Below are 15,837 nucleotides of genomic sequence, written 5' to 3' on the forward strand. Positions count from 1 at the left end.
GCGTGTATGCAAGGGGATGAGTGTAAATGCTAACGCTTGCGTTATCAACTATTGGAGCCTCAGAAACTACAACAGGCTAAGATAAAAAGGAGAAAGATAACGCTAACCATGAACTATATTGTGTTATTACATTCCATTGAGATAGAGTACTTAATGCTTTCGGATTAGGGGAAAAAAAAAAAAGAAAAAACGCATGCTACTCTTGAGTAATTAATAACGCATTGATGTAATGATTTAGTGTTGGGGGAGGTGGAGGATGAACGCCGATGATCAACGGTGGGGAAAAACAAAACAAAATAACAGATGGGCTGTGTATGTCTTTAACCTAGATTCTACTCCCTAATCCCATATTCACCGCAAGAATGTCCGCGTCGAATGTTTGACGTGACGCCCCTGAAATTTAGGGGTGTACGGTGCGGTTTATTTTGTTGTCACCAACGCATGCCAAGTGTTTGTTTTTGCATTTTTCAAGAGGCTAATAATGTACATACAACTCGTTTGAGGTGAGCAGTTGGTGTGGGGGTAGCGGGACCCAGACAGTCAGCTGTGGGGGTTTCAAGGGGGTGGGGGTGTACGGTGATGGGGTGGCATCCCTCAGCTGAGGGGCGATTTGGTCAGCTGATGGTATCAACAAGAGATGGGGGCGCTGAATCAGTCAACTGGCATAACGCCGTTATTTTAACTTATAAACCAGGTCAGCAGGATGACTTCATCAGCCTTATTACATGCACAATGGCGTGGCATCCCCATAAGCCGCCATTGCTTTGTGGTCCGCTAAAACCAACGGGATCAGTTCATTCACAATAGCAATTCAATTTACAATGTGTAATTACTCACACGTAGGCAGGAGCAGATATTAGATTGTGACGCTATGATAACCTTGGGCAAAAATAGCAAGGTGTCAAGGTATTAAAATTACCGCTCTTTTTTTGATTGAATACAATCTATTTTTTTTAACCCAAATATTGATACATTAAGAACTATGTACCATGTTTAGTATCAATAAAACAAATAGTATTTTCTTGTTTTTAGCAAATAACAATGCTCAATCACTGGGAAGCTTTTTTCAATACAAAGACCTCCTCCCTGTCCTCCATGCACACCCTGAAGGTCAAAAACAAACAAAAAAAAAACAGCAATTGCGCTCCATTTTCAGAGGCAGCTTGTTGAGTCAACTCTGCAAGCACTAGTGAAAGCGTACCGTCAAACTGCACTGCACTTCCATAAAAATCCTCAGAAATAATGTGATATATTTTCACAATAACTTCCAAAAAACCGCCTGTAACTTTTAAATTTCTTATTGAATTAAAGGCAGAAGATGGGGCATCAAAGCCATGTTTGTGTGCTGCTGTCAAGTCAACATGAACATTTTTAACAAAATACCGTCTTATATTCCCCCATTTTTAATTGCATATATTTAACCTGTTTCCACTTCATGATCTCTACCCCCCCCCCCCCCCCCCCCTTCAAAAAAAAAAAAAATCTGCATCACCCTCTTCCCTTTAATTCTTCCCCAATCCACCCCCAGCCCATCCTCCACTGTCGCCAAACCTTTCTAGGTCGGGTCAGAGGTTGTGTTGGAGGCAAAGGATTGCCTTGTAAATTAGTTGATTACAAATCCCTAATTACACAATTTTAATCTCTGTCATGGTGCCAGTCTCCACTTTATTGGCCATAAGCCCTAAAAACAATAAGCAGGAGATGAAATGCACAGCCTAAAATTTAACATTCACTCCTGATACAAAATAAATGGAATGGGGATATTATTTATTTATTTTACTTATGTACAATCTTAGTGTTTATAATTATTATTTTTACATGTACAAGTGCAGTAGTTAAGAAAATGGATGGATGGATGATATTTCTATGTGTTTGACTTCATACCTTACATTGAGTGACATTTTTGAAGCTATAGTGTAGTTAGATTTTGTCTTTGCTTTACCGAGCCTCCGTTGCAGCATTTCTAATCTTTCTTTAGGCTTAATGGAATTAATGATGTTAGTTTACAATCAGGCGGAAGATCTATCAGTTAGTATCGACTCCTTCCTGTCCGCTGCTATTACAGCAAGCCCGCGTTTATCCTCCAAGAGAGTCATTGGCGGCTGGTTAGAGCTTCTGTCGATTTTTACCTGCAATCGATACAGGGTCAGTGCTGATGCTGCACAACGGCGGACTGACCGCAATCAATGAGTTTGTTAATGGGATCAGAACCCTGGCAGTTGCCAGAATCCCTCGGCGAATACAGCTAAAATGAATATAAGACTTCAGATTGTAAATGGGCATCAGTTCTTCCGTCTTAAGGGGACAAAGAAGGTCCAATGTTGGCCACTATGTTGGAACCACATGCTAATGTGTTCATGCTCGATTGGATAGACAATGCAAATGTTATTTTAGATACGCAGGGAGTTCCTGGCCCCGGTGGCGGCGAGCCGTGACTGAGGTCGTTAGCAAATGATCTAGCAGCTAGGTGAGAAGTCCAGCTGACTCACCGGGGGTCGCTATCAAGAAGACGGCAGGGTGAAAGTCTCATGATGCCCTTTGCTCTCCAGACAGCCGTCGACTCGCCTTCATTAGCTGGGCTTACCGCGCCGATAGCATTCAGGAGCGTACGAGGGGTTGTCGATAAACGTTTGGCATGTTTACGAGCGGGGGAACCTTCCATCGTCCAATTTGAATCGAATTTGTTTTGCTTTGCTTATGTACACTATTACCTCCATCCATCTAGTAGTGATCAAAGAACCTATCACAGTTGTGTAATTGTTTGCATAAAGTGAGAAAAAGACAATACAAATGGTTGACTCAATGGTGAATCATTTAGAGATCCTGTGTATTTTTTTTTGCTGCAAATGCACTGGCTCCCAGTCAGCTCAATTTAAAAAAAAAAAAAATACTATACTTGTTGAGCCATTTTAAGCAGAAAAAGGTCATCTTTACTCTTTCATTGGCGGCCCAGTAAAAATGGATATTTGATATCTGTGGTCATCAATGAATGAGTTAATTTGATGACTACATTATTTATCATGTACAAATAATATGATTAAAAACGCATTTATGCCAACTGAAAATGACGCCACATTTGCTCAAGGCTCAGGTAACAACCAATCATTGCTCAGCTTGCAAAAGTCACATGACCAAACAGTTGCTGTGATTGGTCATTTGAGCCTTTTCAATTGACATTGAGTGGGAAAAATATTATTAGCATTCGTCATCGAGTTAACTACAGACAAATGACATTTTTGCTGCTGTAAATGCACATTGTTCATTCTTCTCTGCTTTTGACTGACGTTAGTTGTTTAGAATTTTGTTGTCTTAAAAATGACCGTTATGCACTTTTTCATTCTTTCGTAGAAATGCTCTCATTTGAGTCCGTCCATACCCATTATGATGAAATCAGCTCTTTAATGTGATCACCATTGGCACCTTGAGGCATAAGGTAAGTTTCTTTTCTGCCCTCAAGGGTCTGTTTTGGTGTATTTTTTTCAAATCAATGTTCCTTCCTGAGATGATGGCTTTCAACTCCTCGACGGTATTGGCAACAATGCTCGCAGCGCCATTAGGGGGATGAGCTTGTAGCTTTTACGTTGACAGCACTTTTATCTTCGCTCCAAGCATCCTATAAAGCTGACTTGGGCCTTTTATATTTCTTTATTGGGTAAAACCACGTTCATTTACTTTTTGTCCTGCATGATGGGTGAATATTTGATGCGTCTGACAAATTGTTCCTCCAAACGTTTCTGGTCAAACAGTAATTGGTGATTTATTCGACAGCAAATTGGCTTGGTGTTTGAAATATGTTAATCAGATACAATTTAGCTGTTATTTTTATTTGCTACCCCATTAAATGCTGCTAAATGGACTGATGTTGTTAAAAAGGCTTTAAAATTTAATTTGTCTTCGCTGATAAAAATGGCGGAATACCGAAATGGAAGGTAATAATCATAAAATTGTTACTTGGGACAACATTTTCCTCATCAAGCCGATAACTTGGATCGCTTTATTGAAGCCATGCTTCGGTTTGGCTCCACCTCGAATTCGGTGCGACCGAGAGAGACAAGAAGGAATCGGGGGGTGAACAAAGGGAGGGAAAGCGAAAAGAGGGTGAACGTCAGAAAAACAGAAGGCGTCCAAAAACGGCCGTGTGGGCGTTTTTATTGGTGTCATGAGAGGAGAAATCAATAAAAGAGGTGAAAAAAGCCCCCCTGTTTTAAGGGCTCCATCACGGAGGCAATTAAAGAGGCCTTCAAAGAGTCCGTCTAATCAGCGCTTAAATAAAGATAGGAGCAGGCGGTGCTCCTGTAATCTAACACCTACTGCCCTGTACTCAGTGGCCCCTTGAACCCAATGTGTGTGTGTGTGTGTGTGTGTCTGCATACACACACTTGTGTGTTTATGTGTGTTTTCTCCTCTTACACACATGTGGCTGTAGAGAGAGGCCGGACGTGTTTCTGACAGCTTGTATGTGGTTAACAGGCCCTTAAAACGCAGATTAACCCGTGAAAAGCGTCCACTCCTTCCCTGTCAGTCTGGCACGTCTGACCTCAGAAATGTGCGCTGCCTTCACAGAGGGCCCGTCTACCCCCTGTATCCGTGACCCTTCCGTTTACCTGCCGCCTTATCTGCGGCCCCTTAGACTCGTTCGTCATCTGTGTAGGTTCTCACCGTGATAAGGCGCCCGCCTGCCCGTGAGTCAATACTCCCGACGTTTGGTCTTTCTTGGCTTGCCTCTCCCTGCTTAAAGAGGCGGCCTGTGGACATAGCAGATTCCAGCCCAGGCAATGAGTTTGCTTCAGGCACACAAGAGAGAAAGATAGTCGTCCGAAAAAGGCTTTTACGCGGACTCATCGCGTGTCAGTCTACCGTGTTAAAAGTCTGCAGGCCAGCTGCTTTATTTCGACTCTTGTCGTCGTAACGTACATCAGCTCGCTGACGTTGGCTCCTCGGTGGCTAAGGAGCTTTAGCAAATGTGCATTCGCAGAGGGATTTTGACAGGGTGACTTCACGGTTGCAAACGATCGCCAATCGTTTCGGTGGCGTTGTTGCAGGGAAATTTCTGACATGTTCAGAATTATTTTGCGACGAGAACAGTTCTGGAAAAATGTGAACATTTGGGACCTTGAACAAGCACTCACAATAGTGCAATTTATGCTACCTTTGCAAACATTTGCACCCTCAGTGGGATAGAGGCTTCGTATATATCTGATTTTCATAAATATTGCTTATTAAAGCAAGGTTAGCAGTGGAGAGGGGAGGGGAAAAACTTGAAAATCTAACAAAATCCAAAGTGTCTTTGGAAAGGCCACTTCAATCAGGGAAAATTGATCCTTGTGTGTGTGTGTGGGACTCTTTTTGAGGAACGTTTTTATGTGATAACACCTTTTAAAATAATCTGGTAAACGTTTTTAAAGAAAACTAGTACTACTTCTTTCTTTCCTCTTCTCTGATTGGCTGACAGGCTTAAGTTGAAAACATATCCAGTACCAATTTTCTGATCAGGCCAAAATTCCATTGTCAACCAGTCAAAATTAGGCTCATGTACAGAAAAAAATATTTATGGGATACTATACAAGCTCTTGAAGTCAAGTTTTTTTTTTTTTTTGTTTGTTTTCCCCTTCAAAATCTGCAATGCTGGTAACTACTTGTCACACTTGCTACTTCAAAGTATACAGCTTTAGTAAATACCAGTATTTTTTGGGTGGGGCATTGTCAAGCATGGCTAAGCAGCTTTATTTATAGAGCTCATTTCATACACAATGTGCTTCACATAATTAGAAGTACGACATTTAAAAACACTCACAAACAAAAACCTTAATGACATTTAAAAGTCGTTAAGAAAAAAAAGTAGGTCAGCGTTTCCTTGCTGCTTTTTACAAGCGCCCTTCCCGGCTTTTCCATCACTTTGTCACAATCCATTATTTGAAAGCGGACGTAAAATTCTTGAGGGGTCCCTTGTTGACCATTGGAGAAAAAAATGCAGGTTGAAGGTGCTTCCACGTTGCTTTCTCAGCGCCAGGGGGCTTCAGCTTTGTCTTTCCTGAAATCTTGTGGATGGTCGCCCAACTCCTTCACCCTCCTTGCCATTAACCCCTGTCACCTCGCGCCTCCCGGCACATCCCCGTGCTTAAGCAAGCATTATCAGTGGGACTCATTAGGACAGCATTAGTGTCAAAGATGGACACAGTGATATGGCTCTGCTGGTCCATCAAGGAAGCCAGAGAAGACACCTCGAGCCTGAAAAAAAATCTCCTTCTTCTTTTAGCTTCGGCGGCTCCTCGTGCTATTGTTCGGGGAGGCCTCGGATCTGACACAAAGGGTCAAAGGTCGCCCGTCCACTGGAGCCATCCCGCCTCTTCCTCCCTAGCGCACTGTCACTACAATTCTCCCCTCACACCGGTCCCTGTCAGCGGATCTCCACACGGCCGTCACTTACGCTCGCATGCATGTGAACGCGCTTACATATGCTTTGCCGGCAGAGCCGTACGACCCCTGGCAGCCCCTCCGCCGCTTCCAAACCAACGCACCACATGGGACAAAAAGACTCCATTCTTTCAAAGTGACCCAGTGTTATTGTAGGCAGCGCCGGAACACAGGGAAGACGGGGTCAAAACATTTATTTCAAAAAAGGCCTCTCGCGCCATCGCGTCCCTCATCTTAGCTGAATATTCCGGACACATTTGGAGTGATCTGGGGAAAAGACGCCCACAGTCTCACAAAATTGCTGCTGGAACCGTGTTAAGTATCCTCGATGTGACACGCATGATGCCATTGTCATTTAAGTGGAGTCTTGGTGCTACAGATGGTCATTGCTTTACAGTGGTACCGGTAGATGACATTTTTAGTAGCTAACGACGTGCAATGAAATCATTCGAGCTGTAAGGTAGAAATACGTTGTCATTGATCAAGCTTCAAACATAGGCCAAAGGTAATTGGACAATTGACTGATATTTAGTGAGTATTTCAACAACTTTTCACCTTTGTCTTTCATACCGTGAAAATAAGGCTTGGATCGGTGCTCGTCCATGATATTTTTGTTTCCTGTTGTTTGTCGGAAATAGGTATCGGGCCTGTCTTTAAGTCAAAATATCTGATTAATAAAATAACATTTGTTTCCCCTCCTAAGCATTATATTGGGATTTTCAGTATTCACGGATCAGTAATCAGTATTTTTTCCTGCCAAATATTGGCTTTGGCGTTTGTATAAGCAACAAACTGTTGGTCGGTCCCTAATCATTATCCACCTTGCAAAGTTGTTGTTCATTTCTTTTTCTTTTTTAACTCATTCACTTTGTTAAAATGAATCTTTGACATCTTTTGTATCGCCGTCCACGGCAGTGAATTCGTTTCTATTTCAGTTGGCCCTGAAATGTTTTTCAGCCAGATCATTGCAATCAAAACAAGTGTTCAGGGCAAAGATCCAAACCCTGAACCTAATAACTGTTGAGGCAGACAAGCTAACCACAGGCTTAAAATTCCACGGAGTGCCATGAAAGTTTGTCGAATTTCCAGAAAAACAAACAGGATCAAAGTGCTCGGCCCCCTCCAACAAGTTTGCATCTTTTCCACGTGAGGCGGCGGTGAGTGCGGAGCCAGCTGATAGCAAGCCGGTAGCCTTGGCCCTGTGACCCAGATAGCCCCACTTAGGAGAGCACTGCCCGCATTCCCATCGCTTACAAATGGCCCCTTCTCATAATCATTAACATGCAAATGCGCCACGTTTCGATACGTACTGGGCTCGACGCGGAAAAAAAAAAAACGTACATTTGTTGCATTGTTTTAAAAGTACCCTTGGATTGAGTACGGGACGGAGTTCTGAAGAACATGTGTTTGAATGGGTGCGATAGTCTGATAAAAAAAGAAAGCAGAGGATGTTGACTAACCTCTCAAACGGTTAAGCTACTTTATGATACCATAAGGTGCGTTTGATGTATACGCGTGTGCATTTCCGCGAGGTCACGACAGCCCAGCTCCTTTTCCTTGTGTTTATGTCTCATAAAACGCACACACACATACGCAAGCTGTCAGAACTCTCACTGTGATTTTTTTTTTTTTTTTCACGCTCGCGGGGCCCCTTGAGGCTGCTCATTTAACAAGCGAAAAAGAATGCGTGAACTAAAGAGAGCGAAGAGATGAAACGCTCGCAAAACTGTGACTCAACAGTATCGAGTGTTCAGGTGTGCGTTGGCCGACGTGAGAGGTGAGAGGATGAGCATCCGTGTATGTGTGCGTGGATTTGTGTCAGGTGACTGGTGCCACCTCGGGGAAGCCACCTGATAGGCTGCTTAGGCCCCGAGCAGACAGGTGAGAGGGTCAGAGAGCGCAGCCACGAAGCCAGGGGTCTAATTGGTGGAAGCATTGATTAGCCGAAAGAGACCTTTATCCTTTCAGCAGACATGTCCGCCTCAAATATCCTCTAGTCTTACAAGGAGAAAAATTTCCCAGCTCCCATTACAAAATAAATTACTTGCTGGTGAAAAGAAGTATATTGTAAATCGTGCAGTTAGGAATTGTGGAGAAATGCAACAAAATAGTTACAAGTGGATTATAATAGGTGCTTTTCAATGCACTCAAGGACACTAGAGGCTGTTAAAAAAAATGGAACAAACGGTACGTTCTCTTTTCAAATTAAGAGCGAATTGATTGGAACATGAAGCAACTTATTGATGAACTGTTAGTGACCGCTTTGCCAAATACTCGTATAAGGTTTTACACAGGTTTTCCACTTTTTATGAAAGACAGCATGAAAAGTATGTATATAAAAAAAAAAAACCTAATTTGCCTTGTTTTTTGAAAAAAAAAGGGTCATACGTCTGTATTTTTCAGTATGCAGCCATCAGGGACAATTTAGAAACCCTTGATTGTTTTAAATACACATTTTTAGTTAGTGAACTCCTTATTATTAATCTACAAAATATTGTGTTTATCAAGCCACAATTCTGTGGGTTTTTTTTTTTTTTTGCATTGGTATGCGGGGAAAAATATTTCTAAGTATAAACTGAACACATTGGAGGTGATGACTAATTTTGCTTTCAAATTCACATTTTTTTTCCAATACCCAGCTCTTCTACATTCGTTTTTTTTTTCATTCACCGCTTGAACTTTTCTCCACAGATGTCAAATCGGGAGCAGGAAGCTTTGTTGGAATATTATGAATGAATGAATGAATACCGTACCTTTCACACTGCTGGGTGTGTGTTTGTGTTTGTTTTCTTGCTTGCGTTTTATCGGGATCAAACGGCAGCGCGGGCATTGACTACAGAGGACTCTGGTCCTTTATTGGAGCTCGGAGGGATAACAAAAGCCTTCAAGCGGAAAGGCGGCGCGTTCAAGGGAAAACTGCAAAGGCCCGAGCGGATTTGAGGAAGGGAATTCACCCACGCAAACTCATGCAAATGACTTGAAGGCATGTTGCTTCATTGCTGCGAGGGTACCTGCACCACCCACACGTTCGCATTCCTCTGCTGATCCGCTGGAGGTGTGCACTTGGCTTGCATCATCTTGGTAGCTCAGGGTGCAAGTTCTCGTGTCGGGCACGGTGGAGTTGACTCCGGGGATGGGCAACCGGAGGAATGCAACCTCCGCCCACACTCGGAGTGCCCCTGGGTCGATTTCTGGAGATAAAAATATTTATTCCTGCTGTGCGCACGATGGCCTCTTAGAGGCAGCGTGGCGCAGTGCGTGCATTGAGAATGAAAGAAAAAGAGAAGAAGAAAGTTTGGCTTGAGCTAGAAATGTAATTTGGGAAGCTTATGAGCCTTTTATTGTATTATTATTTATTATTGTATCTTCGTTTATGTGGTCGTATAGCATTTGGGTGAATATTTGTCATTGGCTGAATGTAACTCTTGGAGGTTGGTGCTAAATACCTGTTAGCATACTAGCAGCTTAATGGGATTTGACATTGATCAGCAATTTCTTTTAAAACAAAGCAGATTGTATGATTGCTGAATTTAAACTCGTCTATATTTACCCTTATTTGCAAAGAGATTCTATCAGCTTGGAAACATTTCAATTTAACAAACAAAAGAGTGGCTCTTGAAATTGGGACAGCTTGGAAAATGTCCTGGGTGTCTGTTGGTTCAACACCTCTGTACTCTTAAATAATAAGATACTTCACAGTCCCCTAGGCCCGTGTGAAATAATAATAACCAGTGCAAAGTGTTTATGGGAAAAAAAAAGACTCAAAACAAAATAAAACCATCAAACGTTTAGCAAAAGTCACTATAACACAAATCAGAAATATGTTGTTTCACTTTCCAATTCATTTGCTTTTTGTTTGAAAAGAAAAATGTACTGTGCCTGTCAGGTCTCACATACCTCCTGAAGTGTCTTTATAAAACCCAACAGTTACCGGTACCCCCATTTGAGAAACCCTTGCTCGAGGCCCTGCTGTAGTACTCTACAGATTTTGTCCTTTTAGATAATTTGTGGAATGTTTTCAACTAAAAACAATGACTCAAGTTGCAATTGATTCCAGTGGCAGTCTGTGGTTTATCCTTGGGCAAAATGCCAAACCCTCCAGTTTCTTGAGTACTTGGCTTCCATCGCTGCACACGCCACCAGGCAACTTTCAACAAAGAGCCTTCACCATGGATGTGCAACATAAGAGTGCAAGAGGAGTTTCTACAAGGTGTCATCCTTGTTTGTTTGTATTCTCCATTTTAGCGGGCTTCCACTGCCAGCTGAGGGCAGATTCGGATTCATGTAATCCACCTCGCTCAAGTATCCGGACAAGAACAGCCAGGATGTTTTAGGTGATACGCTAAACCCGAACGCCTCTACTACCCCCATTCGAGTCACATCAGAGGATTTTTGAGAAAAAAAAAAGACATAATTACACGGAGCGCATCTCCACTTACGAATATCACAATAAATCATCGTACTCATACACACCTGCGTGCGCCTTTCAGCACCTTGGGCATGCGCACCCGGCAATTTAATAATATTAGCCCAAAAAATAATGACCAAGGACGTCATGATTGCATGGGAGAGTGTGCTCGCACTGCAGATTTTGTATTTTCAATCTCTGCCCTTTTAACTGACAGTGTCTTTGAAGTGTCAGGGCGTAGGCGTTTACCTGCCTGATATATGGATTTTTTTTTTTAACCACACCCACTTCATTTTTAACACAATGACTACTAAGGGTTGACTCTTTGATGTGCTGAAAAGTCACTGAAGGCCCTCAGGTTTGATGTTAGCTCAAATCCATACTCTCACTAGTAGGGAATACCCCGAAGACACTCACTAGTATATCTAGGGATAGATATAGATACTGTAGATGTTTTGCCACAATAATCGTTCAGTGGTGCACATCATCTGCTAGCCTTATTTTCATACATTTTGATGTTTGGACTATGACCAAGGCGCCATAGTGTAGAAATCCTGGCCCACACGCAATCAAACATGGAAAGGTTTTCCTTTTATAATTTTTCGATAGTAAACTAAAGTTGATGGAGGTTTAGTACCACAGGAAGACCGGACAGCGCCGCAAATGCGTTTCCGGCACCAGTTGATCAGTCGAATTACGTTGCGCTCACAGCCGCAGACGATTCATGACTTCCCAACCCCGGAGTCCCGTAGCGTCTGGGATTCAGCCGGCTTTGCGAGATTGGATCAGGCTGGGACAGGAAATACCCCCTAACAAGCAGAGTCAAAATGTGATTAGGCTTCATTTTTTCCCGATGTCTGTTGGTTTTATGTGCGCCGGCCTGTTCTGGTGACTCACATCGCTCAGGTAATGACACATTATCCCTCAACACACACACAGTAAAGCCCCCGCTACTTTATAGCCATGATCAAAAGCAGTAGTCGTGTTGTTTCATCACTCTTATCCACTAAATGAGGCCAATCATTGCATTTTATGACAAGTTTCAAACTTTTAAGTCTAACTTGCTTTCATGGTTATCCCACTGCCGTGTTGGGTCCAGGCCTTCAAGTTCCTTTTATCATTTCCTCATATTGTCTTTATGTGGAAGCGTGGCATCGACAATGTGGAATCAGCGTTTTGTGACCGGCAAACTGGTTCCAACGTACTCGACTATACGTTCGAACGTACTGGCTAAGTTAAATGCGAAAGGATGGAATTACGGAGAGCAATAATGTTTATTTTCTTTGACCTTTGTTATATGTTTGAGCGTACCTGTGGGCCAGTTAAAAAAAAAAGAAACATTAATTCACATGATGGCACTTGGTATTGACGTGCGTGTGCATACCCCATGGCGTTATGGGAGCTATTACCAAACGGATATAAGAAAATAATTTTACAATTTCTTTTTATTTTACTTGTGCATGTCCAAGTCACTATTACTCTTTGTTTTTAGCATTTAACCTACAAATAAGTTTTAAGATTTGAATCTTTCAACACTTTTTAATGTTCGTTTAAGCTAATATTTTTATCATTTAGCCCACAAGTACATTTGAATATATTTGTCAATACGGTGAATGTATGAACATACTGTACTTGCAAATGTGTTTAGACATGCTTGTGGTTTTGATGCAATTGATGCCACTTGGTGTTATGCATGCACAAGTACTCTAGTCTGCATTTTAAAACATTCAAGCGTACTTGCTGGAACATTTGAGCGTATTTCCTAATACGTTTGAATGAGTCAAAAACTCCACCTTTCCATACATTCAAGACACGTTGTCCCTGTCGTTGTTTATGTTGAACTCCTAACCTTCGGCCTGCCACGCAGCCTTAACAATGGTTTTGCCATTCGGGTCGACAGTATAGCCTCTCCCCTGTCGGACGCTAATGAGTCGCCGCACACTGACCTCTCCAGCGGTTCAAATTAGATGTAAATTGCGCCTGATTTTTACGGGAGCGCCTAACGTGATCCAGATCCCCCCGGCATCCTTGCCAGCGGGTCAACGCCGTGAGAACGTCTCGCTCCCTAACGACATTTGGAGTGGTCGATGAGAGGGGTCGCGGGTAATGGTGACCTCACTGGCCTACACTTCACTTCCTTCTAATTAGAGCGCCGGGACAGATCAAAGGAGCCAAGCGTATCGCAGCAGGAGGGCTACTGAAGAAGGAGGTAGCCTAGTAAAGACCGAGGGGAGGCGGGACCAAGACGAAAAAGGCGGGAGCAGGCTTTTCTATAAGTAATAGTGTACGGATGGGGGAGATTTTTCAAGTTTTTTTCATTAGTTCTTGAGGTCAAGGGAGCACTCAACCTGTGGGCTGTGGGATGGAACCTCTTTCTTTTGGCATCCGGAGTCTCTTAAAGGCTAAGTTGGGGAGAAGGCTGGAATTGATGCCACACGCACCTTTGCTAAACTGTGGCCCGACACGCAGGAAGTGGCGCTTGCCTCACTCGGGCTTCATTGAAATGCACCCAAAACGCAAACATTTGTTAAACCATCTTACACAAGCAAATCTCTGAGACACATTAGGTTCTAAAGGTTACCAGGAAGGAGCACGAGGAGACTATATAAGACTATATCATTGCAGGAAGCCACTCAGGGACAAATTAATCCTGTCACAAAAGAACATTGAGTAGAAGCTGGATACACAAAACTCATTTTTAAGTTAAGTTCGACATTGCGGTACAGTGACTTTTTTTCAGCCTCAAGATCGCTCATAGGACGTCATGAAGTTTAACACCACCTCCGTCCTACAATCCTCAAATGCAAATACTTGGTTTTTCAAAACTGTTGGTTTTATCTCTGAACATATGGCAGATATGTAGGCTAATGTGATACCCTCCAATGAGCTTTCATTAGCAATTTGCCAGTGATCTGCTATCCAAATCCTCTTTCCCTCCAGAAACAGATGCTTCGGTGACATTGACAGACCCTTTCGACTGTGCTTTAAATTGGATAATTAGGGAAAAAAAATGCACTGACACAATAGTCGCGATATATAATATCGCAACGACTGGTTTTGTGCACCAGTTGTGTTTTTCAATGGTGAAATGAGTAAAAAAATATATATATACAGTCTACGATATACATATATCTTCTTGGAGACAGAGACAATTCAATTGTGTCTACTGCAGTGGATATTTGTTTTGTCTAACTTTGGCCTCACTGGAGCTACACACCTAAGTCCTATTGTCCTCAGTAGATGACATCCTGTCCTTTTCCAATAAGGTATCACGTGTTTGGGGTGGGATGCAGTGAATATTGAATCTTGCTGAGACAAAATGGACGCGAATTAATGGGCTCAGACTCAGGAGGATATAGAAAACCATATTCAACAAACGATTCTGAGCATTTGGACAGTTCTAAATGTCTGAACAATGAATCAATAACCAAAACTCCTTATTGATGAATTTACGATATGATTTGTTGTCCCTCATACGCACTCATATGAAGGGCCGGCTGTAATCGACAGGATAAGGCCGTCATCCCTGTCACTCACCTTGATTTATCAGCAGGAAATCTGGGAATGCCGCGACATTCCAGAACCGGACAAAGAGGGCCGTAGTCAAACAGACGAGATGGGATTTGGCACTGAGCGCGGCCCGATTGCACGCTTGTCAAAATAAATCATCTATCAAGATAGGTCTGGATTATTTGTAAAGGTAACCGTGGAGGAAAAGAGCGATTTTGGCTAATCTAAAGCGCTCGTAAATCACAGTGATTAAAAACTTGTTTGTAAAAGTCAAGAAGCAGAGCCTCTCTAGTCAGCCATGTAGCCCCCCTGGGGGCCAACCAGCGCACTATACAACCCCCTACTATTGATGTTGACATGTTCACTGACCTAGTCTATCAACACACACGCACGCACACACACGTACACAATTGGGCTAGCCTTTCCGTGCGAACGGGCTCTGATATCATTTGTGTCGTCTGATCGACTCTGATCCGACCTCGGTGTGTGCGGGTTTGCGCTTGCCCCCTGGTTGTGTACCCCCCACCACCACCACCGCCACGGGGCTCCCCAAACACCCGGATGAGTTCAGAACACTTATTACTGAAATATAATCCATGTACAGATAATGTGTAAATGTGCAGCTGTATATAAAACGTTGAAATGGAGTCACACACTCTAATATATATATATATATATATATATATATATATATATATATATATATATATATTAAATTGACCTCAAAACCTGGATTTTTGGTACTTGTATGACTACATAAATTCTCAGGCAGTAAAATACTTCAGCATATGGATTAGAGTCTTCGTCATTCATGTTTGTAGTCTGTTTAATTAAAGATTCTTTTCTAACAAGCGGTCTTCATTCAGGTACAAAAGTAAGTTTCCAAACTGACTGACAGCTCTCCACACCAGCTCGTTATGGTAACAATTACCTCGGACTCAATTGGTCAAATTCTGGTCCGGTGACTGAGGCCTTATTGTGCGACGGACGGAACACAGCGGCACTCTTCTCATCTCCCCTCCCGACGCATCATTTTGGGCTTGACCCCTCGGGCCCCTTCAACCCCTGAGCTGGCTTCCTCGCTCCTAATACCTTCCTGTCTCCGTTATTGGCCTGCGGAGGTCATACTGTGTAAAGGTCAGGGTTTAGGGGTCATGGCATCACCCAAGCAGGACGCCAAAAATAGATGGCGTGTAATTTTTAACCCTACGGATATAGCTGCGAGCTATCCGCTTTACCCATACGCGCTTGTTATTTATGTCTTTGTGTCATTTATTTTCTTTACTTACATAGGCGCGCATAGTTTAAAGAAAATTCTACTGTATGTCAGCGAAACGAGTGAATACCGGTCGATTGACCCATAAAGCAAGGTCGTTCATAACTAAAGGCAAGTAGCTACTGGAGCTTCCCAACGCGAATCAAAAGCTAGCATAAATCACTCCCTTCCTGGCCGGGGCCTGCACAGTCTGCAGGAGCTGAATGCGCCTGCATGACGGGCTGCATTC

The sequence above is a fragment of the Hippichthys cyanospilos genome, chromosome 20, assembly GCF_059441005.1.
Source record: "Hippichthys cyanospilos isolate Australia breed blue-spotted pipefish chromosome 20, RoL_Hcya_1.0, whole genome shotgun sequence".
Lineage (NCBI taxonomy): Eukaryota > Metazoa > Chordata > Actinopteri > Syngnathiformes > Syngnathidae > Hippichthys > Hippichthys cyanospilos.